We start from the raw sequence: 17,902 nt of genomic DNA, 5'->3' as shown, positions 1-17,902 counted from the left end.
CCTTGATCAAATCACTAGACTATATTCTTCAAATTTAAATTAACAACATAATAGTCTTCACACTAGCATTTTATTTTTTAAAACCCAGTCCTCAAAATGTCAAGAGTTACATTAAAATTCCATTTCCCTTTCTGTGCATTGAACTTACTGAAAACCCACAATACAGGAAATTATATCACTGCTATACAGCTGTGTTTGAAACTGTTATGTAATGCCACATTTAGTGCCCACAATCCCAAAGTACAATTGAAAACATCTTACCACAATAGCCCAATGACCTGGTACATTGTAAGGAAGCAATAATATATCACATTGCAGAAATCTACACTGTGTTCATCAGGAAAAAAATGTAGAAATGCAGTTATAGTTGCCAGTGAAGCAAACCATGCAACACAGATTATACCGTATTTCGCAATGTCATTACATGGTAAATATTATTCCTTTCCCACCGAACATAGCATTGTATTTGCTGTTTCACACTGTGTTTAACTGACTGAATGAAAATGTGCTTTGCCCATGTTGGGTATGAAAGCTTGTTAGCATTTACCTTCTTCACTTTCGTTTGTGTTGCTCTGTCTGCCAGAATGACAGTGGAAACTGCCGACAAGACCGCTTGTATGTGTTCACAGTCAAGCAAGTTTTTAATGGATTAATCATTCTGGCACATAAAAAACACAATGCACTTCATATATACATACATAAAAGGGATCCTTAGTGTTACAAATAAGATCTGTAAGATGGATTACACACCTTTATGGTTTTTTTTAAGAGTTCATGTGCTCTGTCTTTCTTGCTTTAAAAACTGACTAACCTGTGCACATACTTGTGTTTAAGTCATGGCTCCACTGAGCTATATAGCAAAACTAATGTGGCCCTCAACATGTCAAGGATTGTGTCAGTTATACACCTCAAAATATGTTTCAATACATGTTTGGCAGCAGCAAATACAGTGAAATGTTGCAATTACAGGTTTATATTGACATTTCAAGGCTATTCGGACTTCAATATGTTGTACCACATATTCATCGGATGGTTTACTTACTGATATAATTGATACTTTCATGTACCATCATAATAAGTGGCCTATCTTTCCACCTGCTTTCTTGACCACACAGCTCAAATACTCATCAATAACCTACAACACATGATGAAAGAATGGGTACAATTTAAATAATATTTGATGAATCAATCCAGTCACCATCCATGTTTACTGCTACTTAAATGCACCTCATCACTCAGCCATCCTCTTGGTTTTAGGCGACGAAATAAAGAGCCATACAATTCGATTTTTCTCACTTTAGCCTCCAGTCTCTTTTTGTGCTTGGGAGTCATTGCAAATTTGACTAGGAAAAAAAAGTAACACATATTACATGCATGGTAATACAGTTTCCTTTTTCTCTGTTTTACTGTTGTGAATGCTGCCACTTTTTACATGAAACCTTTAACATTTCAAAAATGGAAGTATGTTAACAAACTGTTTCGTTTTGGTTTTTTGAAACAAGGTGTGATAAGCACTTACCTTTCGGAAACCATTCTTTGTCTTCCCCATCCTCCATAAGCATGTCATCAACATCACTTGGATCATTGCTTTCAACTTCTTCTTCTATGCACTCCTCTTCTTCCATTGCTGTGAGCTCCATGTTTATCACTGTGCTGTCATGAGACTTGTGAGATACATCACCACCCATTTTTCCAATCTCTTCTGAGGGTGATTTTTTTTCAGTGTCACCCACAGCAATTTCCATTTCAATGTTTTACTCTGATCTGCTTTCAGTACCTAATGTTGATGGCACTGAGGGAAACGTGATGATGAAATCAAATGTTGCACTTAAGGTATTACCAGTTACTTTCCAAGCCATTGATTAATTATAAGGCATAAGCATATCAAAGTTATCTGTATACTGTAAGGGTCAGAATGTCTTGAGTACAAGGGGGGGAATTTCAGTGTATGGTTAGAACTAGATGTTGATTTTTTTTTTAAACAAAAGTAGAAATCATTGCTCAGTGAACATATAGTGATTGTTGTTGCTGCTCGCAGGATACCCTGGATAACCTACTTGAGAAACGAAGCAAAATTATAGGGGTTTTTGGTAACATTTATAATTTATACTCATTTCTCATATAACTGACAAATTTGTTTGTTGCACCACCTACATAGGTAGCAAAGGAGATTTTTCTGGAAAATTTGAATAAAACCAGTGATCCTAATCCCGGTCCCATTGAAGGTAAGGTTAACACTCCAGTGTTGGGACATTCGGACCATCATTTATATACTGAAGATTCCAGTGTAATGTATCTGTATTATATGAAAAAAAAATATTCCTTGCCTTCCAAAGAAAAGTTGACATTAAATCGATGCAGGTTCAGTCTGCCTGCTTTATTCATTCCTTCGGGATATGTGTTACTCTTCATATATGGAAAAACATTTTGCAATTTTTTCCTCAAAAGATTTCCCTGAGTATTGTTCACAGAAAAAAACAGTTATGTAAGTGCAAACATGTAGTTTCAATAATATATATTATATTAATATATAATAATCACATTTCAGTTAGTAGCTGTGACATATACATTGCAGACATATAAACAGGGTAAGCCAAAATCAACAAGAGGTTCATCAATGGCTATTAGCCAGGATGGGCAGGAATGGTGTCCCTAACCTCTGTTTGCCAGAAGCTGGGATTGGGTGACAGGACATGGATCACTTGATGATAACCTGTCTGTTCATTCCCTTTGGGGCACCGGCCATTGGCCACTGTCAAAGGATAGGATACTGGGCTTGATGGACCTTAGGTCTGACCCAGTATGGCTGTTCTTATATTCTTATGTTCTATTCATAGGCCAATCACAAGAGAGACATAAGTAAATTGGAGCTATGTGCATAATTTTGATGTATTTGTGGTTTACAAAATCTGGCTGTAGTAGATCGATGCAGATCAAATGTCGTTTGAGATAATCACCTACAATATCAAAACCCACCAGCAGGGGTGCTTGAAGATGATGTGTTCAGAAAACAACAGAACAGATATGGAAACCCTCTCCTTACCTGCCATAATGATTTGTAGTAAAGTTAATTTTTTGCCTAGTACAGCGCTTTTGGAGAAAATAGTTTTCTACAATTCTGAAGAATCTGAAATAAAGAAACCTTATAATGTACACATTTCAGTATCACCATGATCATAGGCATGTTACCAGATTTACCTGTTACTTTGGGGTATGCTCACTTGTTAGGGTTACTGTTCTGAGGGGCGGGGTGCTGTAATTCTATCAATGAACTGCTTGTGTCACTTGTGTTTTCATACGGAGCTCTGCTTCTCCCTTCTGCAAGTTCCCTCTCAATGGAGCTATCCTGTAGGACGTAGGTGCCCCAGGGTTGGGTTCCTCCAGCCCCGGAATCAGATGAACACACACACACGCACACGTTGACAGAGCGCGTCTGAATGGACAGGTCAATCAGCACTCCCAAGCTGACCCCTTATAGGTCCCTGGACTCAGCAGGCTGAGTCGAACTGCACTTCCGAGCTGCCACCCTCCTATGCCACAGGTTCAGCACGTCCCTATCCCCACTTTCATGTTACAATTGTTCTGGTAGTAACCCACTTGACGAGCAAACCCCACAGGACGAGGAAACCCCATAGGTAAGAGGAGGCAAAAACACAAAAAAGGGAGGGAGGCAACCAGCCTAACCATAAAAGTTATTTATTGCCAGGTAATAACAAACAGTTACAATATTAAATCTAGCTTAAATTTGGTTACAAAAGTCAGGTTTAGAAAACTATACCCGATCACACAAGTCAGAGTTAAAAAGTTTATACCTAGAGTAGGGGGAAAAAAACAGAGAGAGAGAGTTGGCTTCTCACCACTCTGAGAAGCTTGAACCGGTTGGGGTTCCCAGGTGGTGGTGGAAGCTGAGGGTCTGGAATGCTGGAGACAGGCAGAGCCCCCAACGCAGTCAGGAGAAGATGAAGTCCCAATGGAACTGATACCGGGGGGGGGGGGGGGCATTTCCAGCAGTTGACAAGAAAGTCTGAGGAACAATGGGGGCGGGGGTGGGAATAAACAGACTGGACTTCTACATAGAGTGCTTCCACCGATGTGCACGGGCTGAAATTGTGGAAAAGTAACATCACTTGCCCCATAAACTCAGCCTTGCAGAACACAATGCCATCCACAATGCCATCCACAGCCTCAGAAACAACTCTGACATCATAATCAAAAAGGCTGACAAAGGAGGTGCTGTCGTCACCATGAATAGGTTGGAATATGAACAAGAGGCTGCAAGGCAGCTCTCCAACACCACTTTCTACAAGCCATTACCCTCTGATCCCACTGAGGGTTATCGACAGAAGCTAAACCATTTGCTCAAGAAACTCCCTGAAAAAGCACAAGAACAAATCTGCACAGACACACCCCTGAACTCCAACCAGGGGTATTCTATCTGCTACCTGGAAATCCTGGATGCCCCATCATCTCAGGCATTGGCACCCTGACAGCAGGATTGTCTGGCTATGTAGTCTCCCTCCTCAGGCCCTATGCTACCAGCACTCCCAGCTATTTTCGAGACACCACTGACTTCCTGAGAAAACTACAATCCATCGGTGATCTTCCTGAAAACACCATCCTAGCCACTATGGATGCAGAAGCCCTCTACGCCAACATTCCACACAAAGATGGACTACAAGCTGTCAGGAACAGTATCCCCATTAATGTCACAGCAAACCTGGTGGCTGAACTTTGTGACTTTGTCCTCACCCATAACTATTTCACATTTGGGGACAATGTATACCTTCAAATCAGCGGCACTGCTATGGGTACCCGCATGGCTCCACAGTATGCCAACATTTTTATGGCTGACTTAGAACAATGCTTCCTCAGCTCTCATCCCCTCATGCCCCTACTCTACTTGCGCTACATTGATGACATCTTCGTCATCTGGACCCATGGAAAAGAAGCCCTTGAGGAATTCCACCATGATTTCAACAATTTCCATCCCACCATCAACCTCAGCCTGGATCAGTTCACACAAGAGATCCACTTCCTGGACACTACGGTGCTAATATGCGATGGTCACATAAACACCACCCTATACCGGAAACCTACTGACCGCTATTCCTACCTACATGTCTCCAGCTTTCATCCAGACCACACCACACGATCCATTGTCTACAGCCAAGCTCTACAATACAACCGCATTTGCTCCAACCCCTCAGACAGAGACAAACACCTACAAGATCTCTATCAAGCGTTCTTACAACTACAGTACCCACCTGCTGAAGTGAAGAAACAGATTGACAGAGCCAGAAGAGTACCCAGAAGTTACCTACTACAGGACAGGCCCAACAAAGAAAATAACAGAACGCCACTAGCCATCACCTTCAGCCCCCAACTAAAAGCTCTCCAACGCATCATCAAGGATCTACAACCTATCCTGAAGGACGACCCATCACTCTCACAGATCTTGGGAGACAGGTCCTTGCTTACAGACACCCCCCAACATGAAGCAAATACTCACCAGCAACCACACAACAGAACCACTAACCCAGGAACCTATCCTTGCAACAAAGCCCATTGCCAACTGTGTCCACATATCTATTCAGGAGACACCATCATAGGGCCTAATCACATCAGCCACACTATCAGAGGCTCCAGAGTAACAGCTGTGTTCGTCTGTATTTGCAAAAAGAAAAGGAGTACTTGTGGCACCTTAGAGACTAACAAACAAATTTATTCGAGCATAAGCTTTCGTGAGCATCCGATGAAGTGAGCTGTAGCTCACGAAAGCTTATGCTCGAATAAATTTGTTTGTTAGTCTCTAAGGTGCCACAAGTACTCCTTTTCTTTTATCAGAGGCTCGTTCACCTGCACATCTACCAATGTGATATATGCCATCATGTGCCAACAATGCCCCTCTGCCATGTACATTGGCCAAACTGGACAGTTTCTACATAAAAGAATAAATGGTCACAAATCAGACGTCAAGAATTATAACATTCAAAAACCAGTCGGAGAACACTTCAATCTCTTTGGTCACTCGATTACAGACCTAAAAGTGGCAATTCTTCAACAAAAAACTTCAAAAACAGACTCCAATGAGAGACTGCTGAATTGGAATTAACTTGCAAACTGGATACAATTAACTTAGGCTTGAATAAAGACTGGGAGTGGATGGGTCATTACACAAAGTAAAACTATTTCCCCATGTTTATTCCCTCCCCCACCCCCCCGCGCTGTTCCTCAGACGTTCTTATCAACTGCTGGAAATGGCCCACCTTGATTATCACTACAAAAGCATTTCTTCCCCCTCCTCCCCTCCACACCCCCCCCCCCCGCTCTCCTGCTGGTAATAGCTCACCTTACCTGATCACTCTCATTACAGTGTGTATGTAAACACCCATTGTTTCATGTTCTCTGTGTATATAAATCTCCCCACTGTATTTTCCACTGAATGCATCCAATGAAGTGAGCTGTAGCTCACGAAAGCTTATGCTCAGATAAATTTGTTAGTCTCTAAGGTGCCACTAGTACTCCTTTTCTTTTTGCGGATACAGACTAACACGGCTGCTACTCTGAAACCAATCATGTTACAGTGTCCACCCTCCATAAGCTTCATTCTGGACTGGGTGACTTGCTTCCATTGCCTGGCAAATTCTAAATGCTTTGTCAAGGGTTAATTCTGGATCTTCCATTAGTCTTGCTCTGAGTATTTTGTTCCAGATTCCATTAATCTGGTCTCTTATTAGAGACTCTTAGCCCCCCTAATATCTCAAGATTGGCTCTCCAGCTTCAGATCAGTCAGAAACTTGTACCTTCCTTTTGTACCCTGGAATTATAAACATCTTTCATGTGTCTCATTCTCATGTATAGTGCAGTATTCTTCACATTTCTGTACTACAGTTTTATAGTTAGAGGCTCTGCCTGAGTTAACTGAAAACTATTAAAGGACTTCAGGTGCTTCAGAACCAGCCACTGTCAAAAACAAGGCAACCTGCTAAATGTTTCTATTTTGCTCACACCCATTACTTAAAGATACAGAGTGAAGCAGTCTCTAAACTTCCTCCAGTTGTCTTCCACATTCCCAGAGAGTTTCAGCTCTGGTGGAGCTTTCAACTGTTCCATTCTTCCACTCAGGGTATTTTCTTAATTTCTTTTTACTCTTTGTACCATGCAGTGTTCAGTGATCAGTCAGCATTGAAGGTGCTTGCAGGAGATCTGATTTATTCAGTTCTCAGTGTTATTAGATGTTCGGTGTGTGTGTGTTCATGTTCTCCCTGTGTGCTACCCCAGCTCTGCGCAGGCAGCCAGCACAACACACCTCGAGCAAACCGCCCAATGATCACAAGATCCGTTAAAGTACGAAGGCACCGGACCAGGTTTATTGTCGACAAAGCACGGTAATAGCACCTGACAGACTCTGCGAGGATACTAAGACATTGGCGCAGCTCAGTGAATGGTGGGACTTTCCATTCCCCCCTCAGCTGGACAAAGATACTCCCTCTGAGATGCATCTTTATACCGATACAAACAAGTTACCTACTGTCTCTGACAGTGGCTAGTTATTACCCGTCACCTTGTACACGTTGGTTCAATTAAATCATCTTTATTATGTACTGTTATCCTAACCTTATCTTTTAGGAGGGGTCAGTATGTTCTGATTATCTTTGGTGAATATTTTTGTACCATTCTTGATATCGGGATATTCTGGAACCACTTGATATCTGGATGTGTTTGCGTGAGTACTCTGTGCTTAGCACTTCTTAGGAATGTGTATTTCTGCAATATCAGCCCTGTTCTTGCCAGATTCTGGGAGCAGGTCCTGCCTCATACCAGACCTCTGATACAAGGGCTTAAGTCTCAGGCTTTCTTCCTACTACATTTCCCCCCCCCCCCTTTTTGTCTTTTTATGGGGAGGATGTTTACCCACCGTCCTGGAAAAGCATAATGCATGGACTGAAGATTGTCCAGTGAGCTAAACACTGTTGTGTGCCCCCTTACTTTTCCATCCACACATTCATGCCCCATTTGTCCCTTAGTTTGCACAGAGCATTCAAGTATACAGATGCTCAACAGTCCTTACAAACTGTATAAGTACAAACATTTGCTTTTAAAACATAAATAAGCATTTGATTATTCCTTATAGTGAGTATTCATTACTGTTTCAGAGTAACAGCCGTGTTAGTCTGTATTCGCAAAAAGAAAAGGAGTACTTGTGGCACCTTAGAGACTAACCAATTTATTTGAGCATGAGCTTTCGTGATCTACAGCAGCTCACGAAAGCTCATGCTCAAATAAATTGGTTAGTCTCTAAGGTGCCACAAGTCCTCCTATTCATTACTGTGGCAGTGTTGCTAGCTAGTTCCATTCCTTTCTGAACCCAGTGTTCTAATTTGGCTTTTTTTTTTAATTTGATGTTGCATGTAGCAACACATTCCCATTAGTGCAATTACTGTTATGGCTTGTATTCCCATTAGTATTACACTAAGCGTTTGGGTGTAGAGTAACATTCTCTGGGATTGGCCACCAAGGTGTTTTTAGCTCTCTTCGCACACTTTCTGCTTCTTTATTTGTTGTTCGATAAAATGAGCTGTGGGTATTAAGACTTCCTTAGTTTTTGCCACCAGCTTATGTATGTTCAATTGTAATTTCTCCACTGGGGGAAACAATTCAATCAAAATAAATCTTGTAGGTTGCCAGGAAGAGTAATAATTTCAGCGACAGTGCTGACACTACTTGTTGGCCAAAAGACATGGGTGTGACTGTGCCTCCCGTAAGGCTTTATGGAAATATGCTTATGAATATATGACATAACTGGAATATGTTCTATGCTACATATGCCATGTAACATATCTATGTAAAGGTTATGATCTACTGAATCTATTCATCCTATTTGTATGCATATATCATTTTTGTATTCAAAATTATGAATATTGGCGTGTACTGGCTTGATTTCTAAATAACCTTAGTAGAGCATTTGGTCAGTTCCTGGAGAAAGGAATTTGCAAAGTTAAGTACCCAATCAAGAAGCACTTAAGGAACAATGCATCTTGGAATGCTCCAATTCACATAAGAAGTATTCCTGGAGACAGTCAGGATACCATGTGGGCAATGGCTTCTGCCTGTAAAAACTGTGAGTCATGCATGGACATGTGACTTGCCCAGGGGACTCCAGAACTCCATCTTGGAGCTGGACTTTGCATAGGCGAGAGGAGGGGGTCTCCACCCACAAGAGAAAGTCTATTTAAGCTCATGGGAGACCCCTCCATTTTGTCTTCAGCTGGCTAAGGAGGTAGCCTTTCCACCCCCAGGGATATCTGAAAGAAACTGGAACAAAAGACAGTAACTACAGGGGATGTGAGTGATTGCTGGACCCAGACTAGACTTCCTTCTCAGTAAAAGGAAGCTTACTGGAACTGGTGAGGTTTTGTCTGTATTCAGTGTTATTAGACATAGACTTGCGGGTTTTATTTTATTTTGCTTGGTAATTCACTTTGTTCTGTCTGATACTACTTGGAACCACTTAAATCCTATTTTCTGTATTTAATAAAATCACTTTTAACTTATTAATTAACCCAGAGTATGTATTAATATTTGGGGGGTGCAAACAGCTGTGCATATCTCTGTATTAGTGTTACAGAGGGCAAACAATTTATCAGTTTACCCTGTATAACCTTTATACAATACTTCTGTAAGCTGCTTTCAGTTAAGCCTACAGCTGTTAGGGGATGTGGTTCAGACCTGGGTCTGGGTTTGCATCAGGCTAGCGGGTCTGGCTCAAACCAGTCAGCACTGAAGTCCTAAGCTGACAAGGCGGGAAAGCAAGAGCAGAAGTACTCTTGGCACATCAGGTGGCAGCTCCCAGGGGGGTTCTGTGATCCAACATATCACAATGGGTTTCGATTTGGACTGTGCTAGTGACTTGCACACAAAATCCTACATTGATTCCAGGACAAATGTTTCCATGTGCAGAAAAATTGGAATATCTCAGAGCACATGCTACATCATTGACTAATTTTTTTGGTACCAGTTTGGCCCAGCCTCTTTTTGTGTTGTTGCTATCAGTTGTAGCTTAGCATTCACACAGCCACCATTCATTATGTTTTGTACAACAAGGCTGATTAACTTTTAAGCCAGTTTCAGTTATTAGGTGCACAGTAGGATAGTGCTGTAAATAAGTATCATTTACCAAAGTTCCCACATAGCTGGCATAGTACACTTCGACTGGATTTTGCATCCACCTTGGGATGGCCATTATGATATGAAGGCTTTTTACTGTAGTTATGATGCAAACTTCAAACCTTAGCAAATTTAGCAAATTGTAAAAACACTGGCGCAATATTATTTACTCCTTGCTCCTGTATTTGTTTTAAATGGCTGTGCGGTCCAGTATTCGTGGCCAATCTTGTAACTTTAATTGTAATAAGCTTTGCTTGATGATTTCAATTACTCTATCACAATAGGCCACACAGGCAACTGTCAGTGAAACGTAATTTTTTATGCTGTTAATAATTGACAGGATAGTACAATTTAGGTGACTGAACCCTAGAGCAATTGAATGTATGTCATCAATGGTAATTGCATGTTGATTTTGCAATAGGCTGCTAATGCCTTCTCCTGTTCTGACTGCCTTGCCTATTCCATTAATGATGCTGTTTATTTTTAGATTGAGATTTTTGATATCTGCTGAATTCCAGATGGACATGCCAAGGCCTGAGCCTCCCAATACAGTTCCCATAAGACCTCTTTTTTTTTTTTCTGTCTTTGCTGTTTTAGTAGGGGATTTTGAAAACCCTCCCAAAAATGCAATTGCATTTCAATTTCTGAATTGAACCAGTCTTTGTATTGTTGGGGGCATTGTATTGGCAGGGTTATACTAGCAAAATTTAGTTTTAGTATCACATACATTTATCCCACACTTTCTACCATATACTCTGTGGTATGGTGCAGGAAGTTTCCTGTTGCAGGCCAAGGTTCTAGAGTTGGACATTCCATTGGTGCGGAATGTCTGTGGTGAACAGAGTGGATGGGGATGGGGATGGGGTGGTGTTGGAGTTGGACAGGCTTCTTCACCTGTCCATGATAAAGGCATTTCCTAATATTTGAGGCCATTTTCCAAGTTCCTGTGTATGTACCTTTGTCTTCTAGCTGAATGTTCTTTATATTAATGGAGGCACTCCAACTATCCTCCAAATTAACAAAGGTGGCTCTATTTGACCATACCCTATGTGTTTTAACAATTCCTTTGCTAAAACTAATTACTGTCAGTTGCTCTAAATCAATCAATTCATACCCTCGCTCTTCCCTTTGGGTATTATTGAATATTACATGGTAAAGCCAGATTATCTCCTATCAGGGCCACTAAGTGATGTTCCATTATTTGTTGTGTGGTTAATAAAACTTGTGTTCTTTTTGGTGTTTCTGTTTTTCGTTTCTTAATCTGTGTGGGTTCATGGTCCATGGATGCCCCTCTCAGGTCTATTACTAGAACTGGTGTTAGGGGATATGGTAAGGGTAATGAGTTGTTTACAATTAACCTCCTCATTCACCTTCCAACAACAAGCATACTGTCCCTTGGTTAAAGTCAATTCCTTTTCAATTCTTCGTTTGACTTTACTAATGTGTCTTGTGGGAATATGCTGTATCTGGGTTGTGCCTTTGATACTCCATGCCCAGGCCAACAGTATGGCTACAGTTGATTCTTTAAGGATGTGTTTTGCTTGTTGTTTTCCTTCTGCTTCACAGACCAATTTCAAAACAGTTCCAGCAGGATGGATTTGGCTCGCCACAGCCAGTGCAGTAGAGTTGTTTGGAATCTCCGTCCACACATTTTTGGTTACGAAATGTGTTTGGTTTATCTTTTTGGTATTTGACAGTCCTTTTGTTTTTTTGGATCATTACCACTACACTCAACAGTCTGCATATCCGGGATGGCATCATAACCTGTGAAAATATACATCAACAATTGCTTCTTCTTTTTTTCCAGGCAGCAATAGTATTATGTATAATATACCTTTTAGCCTGCTTTTATTTTTGGGTTTCTTTGTCACACCATCTTCTGGGCAATAATTCCAGTCCAGTATAGCCAGAATCTTCTGGTCATTCAGGGACTTAAAAAACAGACATTTTGTGCATAGGGGAAGAGTGGGTGTTGTATTCATTCATCCGATTCCTGGACCCAACAGCCAAATAGACTGCTTTCCTTCTTAGTACAATTTCCATATCGAGGTGTGTCTGTCGTTCCACCAGATGGTGATTACATTACCTCTGCCCCACTCAATTTGTCCCTTTGCACTCAATTGTCTTATGGGGTAAGGTTTAGACACCTCAGATCTTTTTAATTGACTCCAGGCAATATGAATCAATATCCGAGGTGTGGATATGGCGCGGAGATTTAAGTTTAAGTAAACCTCCATCATTCATTTGAAATTATCCATTGTGCTTACCTTAACCAGTTATTTTTACACTTAATTTGTAAAGAAGCACAGAACATGTAGTATACAGTTTAACCCTTATATTCCTTTAACTGCATGGCATGTTTTGACCATTTCAATCTTTTATTTTAACCGGATATAATGAGGGTCCCAGCTTGTTTATGTTTGGCCATGGACCTTGCCATTCCACCTTTGGAAATTTTTTTTAGATGCTGGTTACTTGGCTTCCAGTTTGCCACTGCTTAATATCACTGTTTTTGTCAAATGCTTGTTTCATTTTTTGCTGTTTTGCAGCTTGTTGTGCTGCAGCTGCTTCTTGGACTGTACCCAACCAGTGTTTAAGACTGTTCATTCAGATTGTTGTTATCAGTGCTGTTATAGTCTCCCAAACTGGGGATACAGCAAGTTTTCCCAGCCAGCCATGGGTCTCCCAAAGAGCACCCCATAAGGACTAATCCTGTCATGCAGTTTGGACGTCTCGAGATCCTCATAAGAACCCATGGGAGTACCATGTCCCACTTTGTTCCCAGCTCACTGCACACCTTGGATAATTCAATTTTAAGAGAGTTATTCATTCTTTCCACTTGACCTCCAGCTTGAGGGTGGTATGGAATATACAATAGTAATGGGATACCAGCCCACATACCTATGTTCCGGTACACTTCCCCAGTGAATGCAGGTCCATTGTCAAAATCAGTACTATGTGGTAGTCCTCATTTGGGAAATACTTCCATCATCAGCATTTTAGCAGCTGCATGGCTTTTTGGTGGGAAACGCCTCCGCCCTTTACTGAAGGTGTCCACCACTACAAATAAAAATCTGTTCTTTCTTGGTATGGTGGGCAGTGGCCCCACAAAATCCACCTGCAAGTGTGGCAAGGGACCCTTTAAAGCCTGGTGCATTCATTCTCCCCTCCTTTTCCTTTTAGCAGGGTCTTGCTTTGCACATGTTAAGCCGCTATGAATATGCACATTTAAATCCTCTTTCATTTCAGGCCACCAACCCATTTGTTTAAGTTTTTCTAGGGCCTCTTCTAGTTTAGAGTGTTCCCCAACAACAGAACCATGTATCCATTCTAAAAGGAAGTATTGCATTTGCTAAGGTATGGCTAAAACCCATTCATTGTCTGGCTTTGCCAGAATTAAATTCTCTTCCTTTCTCAGAGACACACCCTTCCATTTTGAAGGACACTCCACAAACTATTGTTGTCTTAGCTCATCTTTTGCCTGCATGTTCTGTAATACTTGCAGTCCTTCCTAGTTATTTTTATCAACTGTTTTTTCTTGTTTTACTTGTGCCTGGCTGGTTACTGCCACAGGCATATGTTCCCATAGGGTTCCAGTAAGTGCTGGCTTCTTTGGCGAATTTATTTGTTTGTTCATTTCCCTTTTTTAATGGGCCTTTCCCTTTATGCACTTTAATTTTGATGATCCTGACATTGCTAAATTCTACTGCCAATTTTTCTAACTGCTGCCAAAGGATTCTGTGTTTAATTTCAGACCCATCTGTTCCCATAAAGCTCATGGTATTCCACCATGGAAGGTAAATGGTGGTACCTTTGTAAACATAATCAGAATCAGTACTAATATTATTTCAGTTTGTTTGTTTTTCATTCTTTTTAACACTTCTAGAACTGCTAACACTTCTGCAGACTGGGTTCCTCCCTTTCCTAATTTGTACTGGGAAAAGTCAATTATTTGCATGTTTCCAGTCAGGCATACCCTTGCAAATCCTGTAATTCGCTTCCCTCCCTTATAATATGAGCTGCCATCCACAAACCAGATTGTTTTCCCAATTACCTCTCCAACCAGAGTTGCCTAAAGACTTTAGATTCCTCTTGGGGTTCTCAAACATGTTCCTGACCATTTAAGGTCAGACCCCATACAGATATTTTAGAGTCTTTCTGGGTGACCAGTTGAACATTTTCTGTATAGCCTTATCCACTCTCACATGCCCTTTGGATAAATTTTCATGACGTAGTAGTTTTCCCAGAGCATGATGGCTTTTTACAATTACTTTACTTGATCCAGCAATTGTCTGGGCTTTCTGTAGTGTCCAGTAAGCAACAAGAGAAGTTTGCTCACAGATTCCCAGTTTGCTTTCTGGAGCTGTAAACACTCTGCTATAGTACGCAACAGGTCTTCCCCCAGCACCAATATCCTGAGTGATCATACTAACAATACAGACATTTTTAACACTAGGATACAACACAAAGGGGAACTCATTGTGAGGGGTGTCCAAAGTAGGTGCTTCCATTAACTTCCTTTTCAAGCTTTCCCATGCACTAGCTGTTTCTTCTGTCCCAGTCCATTGTGGTCTTTTAAGCATCTCATACAAGAGACCTGCCTGCTGCCCTGCTCGAAGAGCTTGGGCTTTCCAGTGCTCAACAGCCTGGGATGCGTCTTCAAAGCCTGAGTTACCTTTTCTGCTTCCCTGGTTTTTTCCATTACTTGCCTGGCCAGTATTGTGGCATGTTGTTTAAGCTGTTTTACTACCAGGGCCATTAATTGCAATATTGTACATTTTTTATTTTTGTTATTGTTTTTTCAAAGTTTCAGTTTCTGCCGTTGCTTTACATATTCCAGTTCATGTTTCCCCACTTTCTTTTTAAAATTCCTATGGGCCCCCCTTGATGGCAATCCAGTGGTTCCAAATTTAATCAAACTCTGTGGGGATTTGCAGGGAAGGGATAAGGGGCTTCCCTAGCTCGTAGTGTTTTGTCATGTTAGATTGCGATTTCTACAGAGGACAGCTCGCTTACTTACCAGATCAGAAGTCGTGGGTCATCAATGTTGTTAGATGTTTGGCTCTGTGTGTGTGTGTGTGTTCTTCCTATGTGCTCCCCAGCTCTGCACAGACAGCTGGCAGAGCAGACCTCGAGCGAACCACCCAATGACCACAGAATCCATTAAGGTACGAAGGCACCAGGCCAGGTTTATTGTCGACAAACACGATAATAGCACCTGGTAGACTCTACAAGGATACAAAGACATGTATGCTTGTGACAATGGATGCGGCTCAGTGAATGGCAAGACTTTCCATTTCCCCCTCGGCTGGACAAAGATACTGTGTGTTCCTATTATCCTTGGGGAGTGTTTTTGTACCATCCTTGATATCAGGATGTTCTGGTACCACTTGATATCTGGATGTGTTTGCGTGAGTACTCTGTGCTTAGCACTTCTTAGGAATGTGTATTTCTGCAATATCAGCCCTGTTCTTGCCAGATTCTGGGAGCAGGTCCTGCTTCATACCAGACCTCTGATACGAGGTCTTATGTCTGAGGCTCTCTTCCTACTATACCCAGTTCCAGCGGGCTGTGCATGACAAAAAGATCTTCAGGGCTCCCTGCCCAGTGTCTGTCTGGGAAGTTCAGCCCTTAGGCACAGTCCCCAAAACCACAGAGAAAGATGGTCTTCTGGTTTAAGTAATTGAATACCAACCTGTAGGATTGGATTCTATCCCTGCCTCTGCCACAGAGTTCCAGAATGAGGCTGGACAAGTCACTCAAACCACATTTTTCACAGGTGGCTGCTAACAGCATGTTCCTTATTTTCTGGGTGCCCAGCTTGAGACTCCTGGGGTCTGATGTGCAGACGTGCTGAACATTCACAGCTACAACTGAAGTCAATGGGAACTATGCCTGAATATATAAAATGCCGTGTACACTCTCTCAAAGTGGGCACCTCACCCCCACCCCCATTTGCTCTTCTTCCCTCCTCCCCTTGTCACTCGCTGCTTTTCCCCTCTCCTCCCCTCCCAACCCAGGGCTGGGAGCTGCAGCTGCTCGATGTAGGTAGGAGGTGGCCCCAGCTGAGTAGGGGATGGCACAGGTGATGACCCAGCATCTCCGTGCCTCACCTGCCCACCGTAACAGGATTTGGGGTGTTCGATCAGTAGATCTGACTGGACACAGTCAGGGCCCTTTTTCAAATTGACTTTCTGGTCAAAAGCCGGAGACCTGGCAACCGTGTATCTCACTCAGGTGTAAGGTCTGAGACCTTTTTCTGCAGCCACATCAGGACTGCAGCAGCTATAAGCCAAGAGGCAGAAAGTCACACCCGCACATTCCCTCTAAATTATATCAAAACAATGTACTATCGGGCTGTTAAGAAGGCAATCCTGTCCTAAGAGTATCCACCATCACCAGATAAAGAAACAGATCTTAAGATGTTTAAAGAAAACTTTGTTTGATTGGTTTCAGAGTAACAGCCGTGTTAGTCTGTATTCGCAAAAAGAAAAGGAGTACTTGTGGCACCTTAGAGACTAACCAATTTATTAGAGCATAAGCTTTCGTGAGCTACAGCTCACTTCATCAGATGCATATCGTGGAATTTGTTTGATTGCATTCTCTCTGGCAAGAAATCACTTAACCGTTGTGATTGTGAAATCTATACTTTATTGTTTTACCTTTATGCTCCCTACTTCTCTGTTGTTTATCTGTATTGTTTCTGTCTGATTCTTTAATTGTTTCTGTCTGTTGCGTACCTAATTTTGCAAGATTTAAATCAACTAAATATTGGGTAAAGAATTGTTTCCCTGTATGTTAGGATTGATAAAAGAATTATTTTGTAATACTCTAGTAAAATGATTGGTTAAGGTACAGCTAAGCAGGATTCAAGTACTGTATTGTGCAGCAGCTGGAGTAGCTGGATGACCTGATCCTACCTGGCCACCAGAAAAAGTTTGTCTGCTTTATTGGGAGTGGTAAGCATTGTATGCTTAGCGTGTGCATTCTATCTTGGTAACTGTTAATAAATAGAGGATAAGGATATTACTGTGTAAGGCTCTTTCACTGGTAAAAGACCCTGCAAATCCACGGAAGATTATGCCCTGAGCCCTAGGAACAGGGTAAAGGTGGGTACTTAAATTAACCAGTTAACACCCTAAGAATGGGGTAGGAGTGGCCCTGAGCCCTAGGAATGGGGTATGGGTAGGTGCCTTTCACCCAAAGCCCTAGGATCTGGGAAAGGGTGCGGGTGCCTAAATTAACTGGGTAACCCCTTGAGTCAATGAAAGGGCAAAAGTAGAGTGTTGTAGAGTGTGTGGGAAACACTGTGTAGAGGCATTCATTAACTTCATTTTTGAAGTACACAGACAGTATAGTGATGAGCTCCAAAAAACAAGCCCGGGACAAAATTAATAATTGTGTATTCAGTGTAGGATTTGGATGGTGTGCAGTATATAAGGCTGGGGTCACACACTGAATGATGAGGACAAAAAGAAATATCAACCTAATACCCCTTTAGAGAGCACTGTTCATCTGGTGTAGTGAATAAGGCAGTGATCTTGAGGAAAAAATAGTATGCAATCACGGAAAATCTAGGTAACAATGGCCTTTAAAATACATGCCCAACCCAGCAAGCATCCTGACTTCAGCTGGGAGCTGAAGGTGCTTAGTACCTTTCAGGATATGCTCCACATCTTGCAGGCTCAGACTCTTAAAAGCATCATGGAGAATGACAATCTGGAAGTGTTGTAGT

The sequence above is a fragment of the Lepidochelys kempii genome, chromosome 2, assembly GCF_965140285.1.
Source record: "Lepidochelys kempii isolate rLepKem1 chromosome 2, rLepKem1.hap1, whole genome shotgun sequence".
NCBI classification, from domain to species: domain Eukaryota; kingdom Metazoa; phylum Chordata; order Testudines; family Cheloniidae; genus Lepidochelys; species Lepidochelys kempii.
Note: the sequence above shows the minus strand (reverse complement) of the source record.